Here is a 10,455-nt window from a genome sequence, read left to right on the forward strand (position 1 = left end):
TCTCCAGTGGGAAAGATGGCTCAGCAGGTAAAGTCCTGCTAACCTGAGTTTGATCTCCAGAAACACTTAAAGATGAAAAAGAACCAACTCAGTCACTAAGTTGTCCTTTGGTCTCCACAAGTGTTTTCAAATTTGCATGCACCACTATACATTACACACACACACACACACACACACACACACACACACACTACATGTATTTACATGCATATGTACACACAGCTACACTATCAAATTCACACACTATACACACACAATACAACAAACACATACATTAAAAAAAACCTTCCAATGAGAGGACAGATCACCTTAGAACTTCCCATCTCTTAGCTCCTCTTTGAAGTATATAAGCTACAAGAATTCTGTAGGTTCCAGGTTATACATAATTCCTCTAGAAGGCTCTGAAATTTTTCCATGTCTCTCCAACAATAAAGCATCCCTTGTGCTGTGGGATGGTCTGTATGTCAAATGTGTTGCTCTGATTGGTCAATAAATAAAACACTGATTGGCCAGTAGTCAGGCAGGAAGTATAGGTGGGACTAACAGAGAGGAGAAGACAGAGGGAGATACTGCCAGCTGCGGCCATGACAAGCAGCATGTGAAGATGCCGGTAAGCCACAAGCCACGTGGCAAGGTATAGATTTATAGAAATGGGTTAATTTAAGATGTAAGAACTAGATAGCTAGAAGCCTGAGCCATTAGGCCAAACAGTTTAAATAATATAAACGTCTGTGTGTTTATTTTATAAGTGGGCTGTCAAACTGCTGGGGCTTGGTGGGACATGGAGAGAAAACTCTCTAGCTACACCCTTGTGCATATTTGAGCTACACACTCTCCTGCTTCCACCCATACGGATCCAAAAAGAAGTGTCCCTGGTAGCCAGTCTGTGGAATCATGGGTTACCGATAACCTAAGTTTCTTCTAGACCTGACATCTAATTATTCTAGATACTAGTTCCTTTAAGGCTAGAAAGATTTGTGGCCAACGGTCTGACAAGGGTCTTCAAGCCCAAGAAACCATCCACTAATATTCTCATCAATCTGTTCATCTAAGAAAAATAAATTAGTAATCGTTGAATATTTGAACAGATACTAAAGTGGGTATAAAACTAAATATATACCATAATCACAAAATAATCATGGCATTATTGATATTTTGATGACATTGTGTTAAAATATGCTCTGGGAGCACAGGATACATGTGGCCTTTTGAGTCACCTGTGGGTTCAATGAAGGTGTCCTTGGAAGCCATACTTAAGATAGAAGATGTGTAATAGTTCTCTAGGGTCATGAAGGACAAGCAGCAGCGTGAGAAATTGCTCTAAAGTGAGCTAGAGCCCAGTGACAAGCATCTGTTAGCTCCTACATCAGTACATCTTGGGACTGGATGGGAGCAGAGGGTGCTAGTGTTCCTGGCTCTCTGCCTGGGAATCTAGCTTAGGGCCTGACCAATCTGACTTGACATTTCTATCTCTCCAAAAGTGAATAATTTCCTACTTACTTCTGGGGTGACATATTTTTCTCCAAAACCATGATCTGTAAAATTAGATGTCTCAAGCAGCAATTCTCCCAGAAGGCAAGAAGACATGTTCTGAGCCCAGTCTGGAAGATGTGTGTTTCTGTCTTTTGCCAGGAAAGCTGGGCCAAGCCCAGACACCACAATTGCCAGAGACATTTGAGAGGTGACTGAAAGTGTGAAAGACACTGGGTTCTGGTAATGGATGAGCTCACATTTCCGGTATCTTCAGTACAAAAATAACGCAGATGGCTAGGAAGAAGGTTAGGCTAACTGAAACGGGGGCCTGCGTATTACACAATACGTCATCATACCAGACAGTTACAGCCAGCTCTTCTTTTCTTCTTCAACCTCGATTCTGTCACTATTCTCATCCCCAGCCATGCAGACAATATGGTTTCCCTTAAATCTGCCATATTGTTTCTTTTAATTTTTTTTTATTATATGTATGTTATGTGCCTGTATGTGCAGGAATGTGCACAAATGCTATGATGTACATGTAGAAGTCAGAGAATAACTTGCAGGAATTGGTTCCCTCCTTCCCCTATGTGAGCCTGAGGGACTCCAAACTCAGAGTCCCAGGCCTGGTTACTAAAGCGTTGAGGCACCTTGCCAATCCACCATATTGTCTCTTTTTTCCATACCTATTCAGGGAATGTTGGAATGCTCCTCCTTTATGTTGGAATGGCCTCCTTTAGCAGGCCAAATGTACTGTATACAAGTGCGCTTTTTGGTTCAACTTATCTCCTAAGAAGGCATATTTTGCATGATCACCGATGATACTTTATTTCTGGAAGTCTTTATTATAAAGTAGCACACTTGCTTAAATTGTCCGTTTAAGGCGGGTGGTGTAGCTCAATGATAGAGCACTTACCTAGCACAGCTAAAGCCCTAGATTCTTTTCTAGGACTAAAAACAAACTGTCCATCACTCCTGATTGACTATAAATTTCATAAAGATCATATATATATATATATATATATATATATATATATTCATAGTCACTCCTGATTGACTATGAATTTCATAAAGATCATATATATGTGTATATATAAATATATATGTATATATGTGTGTATACATGTATATATGTACATGTATATATATCCCCACTCTCACTATGTATCCAGCATTAATATGTTAACTTGTTATGTCTAATTCCATATTTTCAGTTTTTATTTTATGAGATTTTTTCTCTTTTATTGAAATAGAAAAAATATGGAAAGCTTCACAAATTTGCATGTTATCCTTGAACAGCGTCCATGTTAATCTTCTCTGTGTCATTTCAATTTTTATATATGTGCTGCCAAAGTGAGCACAATATTGCATACTTTCAACACACATTTGTAGAATAGATGAGAGAGTGGATCAATGAAATAATGAATGAAACTTTGAAAGAACCTCAATAGCTAAACTAAGTCACATCATCATCTTTTGTAGAAGAATCTCAGATCTTGCAGTAGTAAGTCAAAGCTAGGGCTCACTTAACAATCAAGCCTCCTTATTTTTGTCTATTCCAGTTAATTTTCCTACATTATTGTTTCATGGCTGAAAGAAAGACATTCCCAGGGAATGTGTTTTAGATGGAGAATGGGGTAAGCATCATTTAAGAACTAGGAATTTGAGTATTATAAAAATGTAAAATGAAGACCCTAATATGACTGTGCAGTGTACCCATTTAGTCCACATGGAGCCTCATTGAAAATCATTCATCTAACTCTCGAATTCACTTGATTTTCTCATGACTTGACCATTTCTGGTTTGTACCAAGCAGAAGCCTCTAGGCCTCCTCCATGAAGAAAACATCTACAGCCCCATTACTGTGTTAGCCACTCCGAAAAAGTCAAAATTGCCCAAAGTCAAAAACATACAGAACCTTTTAGAATCTTCCAACAAATCAACCCTTACTTCATTTTATATATAAACATCTGACCATATGATAGCAAAACATGCTTAGATGAGCCTAATTCCCAGAGAAGACATAGCCAGAGTTGTATTCTTCATAGTTCTTCAATGATACAGAACCAAGGAGATGTATATTGCTATCTCACTCAGCCTTTCCATTCAGGGGTCATCTGATATTGAAAACTTACCTGATCCATCTAACTCCTGGCCTTCCCACCCAAATCTAAACTCCCAGGACTCTCCCACCCCCAAGGACTGCACCATGCTTCTGACTGCTCAGCTACATGTCCTTGACCTCTTTCTCACCTCACATAAATGTGTAAGGACACAAAGATTCCTTTATAATAAGGACTTGCTCATTCTGTTGTGGAGACTTGGATGCTTAATCTTCATTGTCAATTTGACTCCCAGAATCACCTGGGTGTTTTGGAGAGTATTAACTGAGGAGGGAAGACACACCCTTTTCTCTACTTCCCGATCCACTGACATGTGGGCACATTCCCATGGCCACAACAGTGAACCTTTCCTGATGTCATGCTTCCCCCACCTTGATGAATGTTATACCCTGATGATTAGTTAAAATAATAGTCTCCCTTAAGTTGGTTCTTGGTAGGTATTTGGTCACAGCAATGAAAGAATTAATGCAAGAAAGCTGAGCTGTGCAGACCCATGAGAGCAGATAGAAAAGCAATATGAGCAAAGTAGTAGTTATTATCATAATAGAAAAGCCAGGGGAACTCCCGGCTAAGATAAAGGAGAGCTACATATGCACGGTAGCCTCCTTCTTTAGGGATTCTTTGAAGGCAATCAGTAGATTTATAGAAGCACGGAGATTCCCACAATCTTGCTGTGGTTCTGGAACAGACACCACTATAAAACATACCATAGATCTGATATGATAGCTGATGCAGTAAAACTGTCTCCTCTGGGCAAGGGCCTGAATGACTGTATCCCATCACTATCATGAAGAAGAGATAACCTTGCCCCTGTAGCTATGGCAATGGAAAAATCAAAATAATACAGCAATAGCTAGGGCTATGTGGACAGAAGTGGTGCTATTAATACTCTTTAGTAGAAGGGGCAGGGCACATGAGCTTCTCCTGAGATTCTGACCACCACCACACATGATCTTTGGAGGTGCTAGAGCAAATGGGAAATAGGTTTACAGAAGGCAGGAGAAGGAGGGCTTCATAAAGTAGCTTCTATGAAGTCATCATCTGCAATGGAGTAGGACTTCCTGGTGACACAGTGGTTTATGGGTCATCCACAGTCTTGTAAGTAATCTAGAAAAACAAAAGTCATTGATTCATCAAATTGGTATTGAATAGAATGGTTTCTGTGGTCAGTCACTGGTACTTTTTGTGGAATGAATAGATGTCTGTTAATGTCTCCCCAGGAAAAGCAACATAAATGTATAACAAGCATAAAAATAAACAGAAGCAAAGATAAGTTACAAGAAGCATTGTGTGACCCCTGCTTGAATAGTAAGATAAACAGCTAAGGCTGAAAAACTGAGGGAGGAGTGTTGAGGGTGGAAATCCTGACAAGATCATATTTTCTGTCGGTGAGCCATCTGAAGGCGAGGTATTCTTGAGGGAATGTAGCCCAGGGTGACCTTTTTATTCCATGTGGTATAGAGTGCCACTTCTCCATGATGAACAATGTCTTCTGCCTGAGTATGAGAACACGTTGAGAGTGGTTGAAGAACTAGAGAATACATTGTAATTCCTGAGATTGGTATATATGGGATTACACTTTTGACAAGCCATTGCAATGGTTATAAGATATGAAACTGAATTCAAGTCCACTGTACAGATGGAACTTCCTTATATAAAGTGGAAATAAAACTTTACAATGGGAAAATAACATTCAGGTGTCATCATCCATGTTATCTTCTGATAAGAGAGGGTGAGATGCAGGAGCTGGCTTGTAATTTCTTATAACTTGGGGGCAGGAAGAAGAAGTTCTAATTATACTTCTGCTAAAGAGCTCCTCCCATATATGAACACTTGAAACATATGAGAAGAGCCACAATGGTGAGGAGGAAGAGAATGAAACAGAAATGATAGAAAAATGCCTCCGGTCCAACCTTTAACACAGTAGAAGATAAAATCTAGGATTCAGGGTGCTTATGAGGACTTTAATGATGCCTCAGTGCAGGAAACCACAGTATTCTGCTTCTGAACTCTTTGAACTGGGAAGGATTTTTAAATGAGAAATGGAAGAACCTCTCTCTCAGCCTGACTTCTGAGACTATAGAAAAATGGGGTGGATGGGATCAGTCTGAGTATCTGAGACGAACTAAGTAATATAACTACTTGTCACTCCTTGAGACCAAAGCCATAGAACCTGAGACAATTCAAGAAAAAACAGTTCCTGATGTACTGGCTCATATGAACCATTAGACACTGGCCATTGCCAGCTGAGGTCTCCATGAATTTCAAGGACTGGAAGGAATCGGAGGAAAGACTGGAATTGCTGAGAGGATGGTAGACATTGCTCAGCATGGTAGACAATTTTTGATGCCCAATCTACCAGACCAAATAAAAATGACTTAAGACTCATTCCACAGATGGATCCAATACCTGACACTGCTTGGGTGACCAAGAACCTGAAACTAGATAGCTCAGGGGCCTAGTGTAAACCTAAGTTCAACTCTTCTACTAAAAGAACAAAGCAATAAAATGACTCCTAATGACATGCTGCTGTACTCCTAGATCAGTGCCTTGCTCAGCCATCATCAGAGAAGCTTCCTCCTGCAGCAGATGGGAACAAATGCAGAGACCCACAGACAGACATTATTCAGAGAGTAGAGATCTTGGAACACTCAGCACTAAATGGGATGTGAACCTTACAGAAAGGGAGAGAAGAGTGTAAGAGCTAGAGAAGATGGAGAACATAAAGGAAATGAGGTCATCTGAATCAACAGGCTCAACATAAATATGAACTCATGGAGACTGAAGCAGTATGCACAGGACCTGCACAGGTCTACATCAGATAATGTCCTGGAGCTGAAAAACAAACTACTCTGAAGGGCAGGCTGTGTACCCAGCACTAGATGGACAACAGAAAATGGACTAAACAGCATCTTCGGAGGCTCCTTGTCTCATAATGTTGTGTCAGGGCTCTCTCTCTCTCTCTCTCTCTCTCTCTCTCTCTCTCTCTCTCTCTCTCTCTCTCTCTCTCTCTCTCCTGACAGGTCCTTTGCACATATATCATGGCTTCCTGTTTAATGTTTTTATGGCATTCCTGAGTGTGTGAATGAGTGGATCTCTGTGTCTATATCTGTTTCTTGTGCTTTTGGAGGGGGGGATATTTCCTTCTGTTTGTTTTATCCTATTCCAATGTGTTAGGCTTTGTTTTAACTTACTATATTTTATTATTATCCCTTAGAAGCCTATTTTCTTTTCTAATGAGAGACAGGCAGTGGATCTGGATAGGAGGGGAAGTGGGGAGAAACTGGGAGGAGTAGAGGGAGGGGAAACTGTAATCAAGATATATTATATGAGAAAAAATACTTTCAAAAAAAAGGGAGGTGGACAAAAGAAAGTAGTCCAGTGGAGTCCACGGGCTTATTAAGGGACTTCAGTGGCTTTGCTGAACCCTGTGGCAGAGCATGATCCTTACGGGTTACAGGATGCTTTCGAAGATCTGAGTGACTTCAAATGCCATGGGAATCAGGTTTGTAAAGTGCTAAAGCAATTGATGGAGGGAGAAGGGGAAGCCACTTAAGAGACTGTCAAGATCAATCCAAGGCAAAAGTGGCTAGATTCCTATTGAGCCTGAAGTTGCTTACAGGGAAAAAAATGACAAAAATTCAAAGACTTTGCTAGTAAGCTTCTGGAAGGCTGTAGAGCCTGAGTGCAAGTTCACAGAAGGGATGGAAGAGGTGTGGGTGATTCCTATTGCACCTGCCACTATGGAGGAAGGAGATCTTGTGAGAGAGGGAACCTTCCCACTCAACTCCTCAATGAGGCAGTCAAGGTTGCCTACAGGGGAGTCATGCTGTAGCTAGACAATGAGTTGAACATATGTTAGCCCTCTAGTGGTGTACAGCGTGCATAAAGGTTTTTGTGGATGCTGAAGTTCAGTGTGCCTCAATTCATTGCAGCCCACAAAAGCAATGCGGCGACAATGGGCAGCTATGAATACATATAGGGACAGAATGGTGTGGGTGAAAAATATTAACCTTCTCATGGGGATAAACAACTTTTCACCCTGGACAGTGTGTGGTGGACATTTCTCTCCTGTAAGAAAATATACTGGAGTGGAAATTGTTTCTATGTCCAGGACTTTCTCTCAGCAGCAAGGTGTGGCTGATCAGCTAACAGCAGCCAAGTCTCTTGGATTCTGGAGAGAGTTGCAGCAATGGGTACAGCAAAGGAAAGCATGACTCCACTTCCCACTGACCCCAGGCTGGGCTGAGTAGTATGAGCTGGTTCTGGAAGCTCACCAGGCATGAGACTGTGTGTCATCCTATTGTTTGGTTGAGTGAATGCTGTGTGCCTGTCAAATTTCCTTGAAACAGTTGTGTTTAGAACCATAGATTGCTGCTTTTGTCAAGCCTTGAGTGGGGAGGGAAACTTCTTACAACAGGTGGTGGTTACTGGCAGGGACTCATAACTAGTTAGACAGCCCAAACAAGTGACTGTTGCCATAGCATGGAAGCCCAAGTCTCACAAAACGATCATGTACATATCACCCCCTAAAAGACTCAGGGAATGTCACTACAGAAGAGGGGGGGTGTGGGAGGGATACAAGGGCCATAGGTAAGTGGTAGGGTGTCAGGGTAAAATGATGTCCTCTGTGCATGGGCCTGGCTTTAGTACAGATAGACTTTGTTCTGTAGTCATGTCAATAAAATAAGCAAAATAATGAATCAACACTAGGATTATTGCCAGAGAGCTATCAACACTCCTTAGTGGAAGGGGTGGGTCACAGGTTCCTCACTTGGCATCCCAGCCACCACTCCATCCTACCTTTCTTCTGTACATGGTCGTGGAAGGTTTCAGAGCACATATGACATAGAAAGTTACCAGAAGCCAGAAGTCCATGAGGCAGTTTCTATGAGGTCGTTACCCACAATGCATAGGGATTTTTTTGGAGATGCAGCTGTCTTTCAGTCACTCACACCCCTGTAAGCAAAACCTTATCCGTGCTCTTGAAAGTGAACCACGTAAATTCATTGGTTCACCAACTTGAGCTTATATAGAATAATTTCTTTGATCTGTCTTGGTAAGCTATCTGGTGTAAACAGACATTTGTTCACATGTCTTCAGGAAAAGTAACAAGGCTTTAGCCACATCCCGCTCATAGCTACCAGTATAATCCATTTCACACACAGTAGTAATAACACCCTAGATGCTAAAGAATTTGGATTGAATGGCTCATTAATGTGAATTAGGTCAAACACACACTCCTCAGTCTAATATTTAATGGCTTGGACTTACGTCTTCAAATATTACTGTCCAGTCTGGTTCATCCTATCTAATTAGGCTAAGATCCTTTATAACCAACTAATCTTTGTTAAATTTTTATGTCGTAAACTTTGACATCCAGATATTTTACATACGTATCATATAAGAAATTAAAGTTCAATAAGGCTGAGTCACTTGTCCAAGATCATTAAGCCAGAATTGAAACTCATGCATTTTTTTAGAAATTTTGAGAAATAAGGAGCTTGAAAGTATGTGAAGGGTTGGCCTCGGTCTGCACTCACTTCCTCTGAAGAAAGAATGCTGTAGAAATGGGAATGCAAGTGTAGAGAACTGCCACAACATAGGGGGTGTTTTAGACAAGCAAAGTAACATAGCTTTATAGAGTTAAACAAATGCAACATAAAAGAATGCAACACATCTTTGCATCATTAAACAAATATTCCACAGCATAAACAAATGTAACACTTCTTAAACAAATATCCAAAAAATTTAGAGATATTTTATTAGCATAATGAAACACTGAGGCTGAATAATTTTCTAAAGAAAAGAGTTTTATGTAACTCACATTTTTGAATGCTCAAAGTCCAAACGTAATGGTAGCATGTGGATTTCCCTTACATGAGTTACCTCATAATGAATGATGATTTTAGGAGCAACTATGAGAAAAAGAGATGCCATAGGCAAGAATGTGACCCAATTGGTCTAAGGAATTTATACTCAACCTCAACTCCCAGCATTGTTACACTAAGGACCAAGCTTTCCACACATTATCCTTTAGACAAAACAACCATGTTTAAAGTATAGTAAACTCAATGAGGGTGACATTATTTTATTAGAACCTTTAAAATTTGTGAAAAAAAAATCTAGAAAAGAAGTAGCCCAACTAAAATAGGCTATAGATCTGAACAGAGAGTTCTTAAAAGAAGTAGTAGAAATGACTATTAACATTTTTTAGTGTTCAAACATCATTGACTATCAGGGAAACACAAATGACAATGACTTTGAGATTCCCTCTCACCCCAGCCAGACTAGCTACTGTAAGTAACTGTTTCAACTCTGTGGGTTTGGCCCTGGGTTTCGGCGCCAAAATGTGAGTTTCATAGCTCTGGGGGAAAGTTATCCTGACTACTTGGGAAGTCAAGCGACACCTTGAGCTGCTAAGACAGCTCTGATGGCTGGAGCTGCAATGAGACAGCTCAGCCCTGGAGGGTGAGGTATCCTAGACACCTCGAGCTGCTTAGGACAGCTCAGCCTTGGAGGGTGAGGTATCCCAGATACCTCGAGCTGCTTAGGACAGCTCTGGCGACTAGAGCTGTGATAAGACATCTCAGCCCTGGAAGGGAACATATTCTGACTGCTCAGGAGAGTCAGGCCTGGTGCTGCTAGGACAGCTCAGCAGGGAAGGGTATCCTGACTGTTTGGGAGTCAGGCTATACCTGGTGTGGGGGATGGTCTCCCCACAAGATATAGCAATCCTGCTCCTCTCCTAGAGAGTCCATGTAGCTGAGCTTTGCTCATTCCCCACTTAAGGGGGCTTCCTAGCAGAGCTCTGCTTCTTCTCTAGTCTAAGATGTTGCTTCTTTTGCTTCACTCTGCA

The 10,455-nt window shown here is 41.0% G+C and overlaps 1 non-coding gene across 1 annotated transcript; it reads right to left on the minus strand.

Annotated features, from left to right (window-relative positions):
• Window positions 1–2,727: 2,727 nt before the first annotated feature.
• On the minus strand, window positions 2,728–2,834 carry LOC131902856 (U6 spliceosomal RNA). The gene has a single exon (XR_009377140.1). It is a non-coding gene; the product is annotated as a U6 spliceosomal RNA (small nuclear RNA).
• Between the last annotated feature and the right edge of the window lie 7,621 nt (window positions 2,835–10,455).

Source organism: Peromyscus eremicus, chromosome 1 (assembly GCF_949786415.1).
Source record: "Peromyscus eremicus chromosome 1, PerEre_H2_v1, whole genome shotgun sequence".
In the NCBI taxonomy this organism is placed as follows: Eukaryota; Metazoa; Chordata; class Mammalia; order Rodentia; family Cricetidae; genus Peromyscus; species Peromyscus eremicus.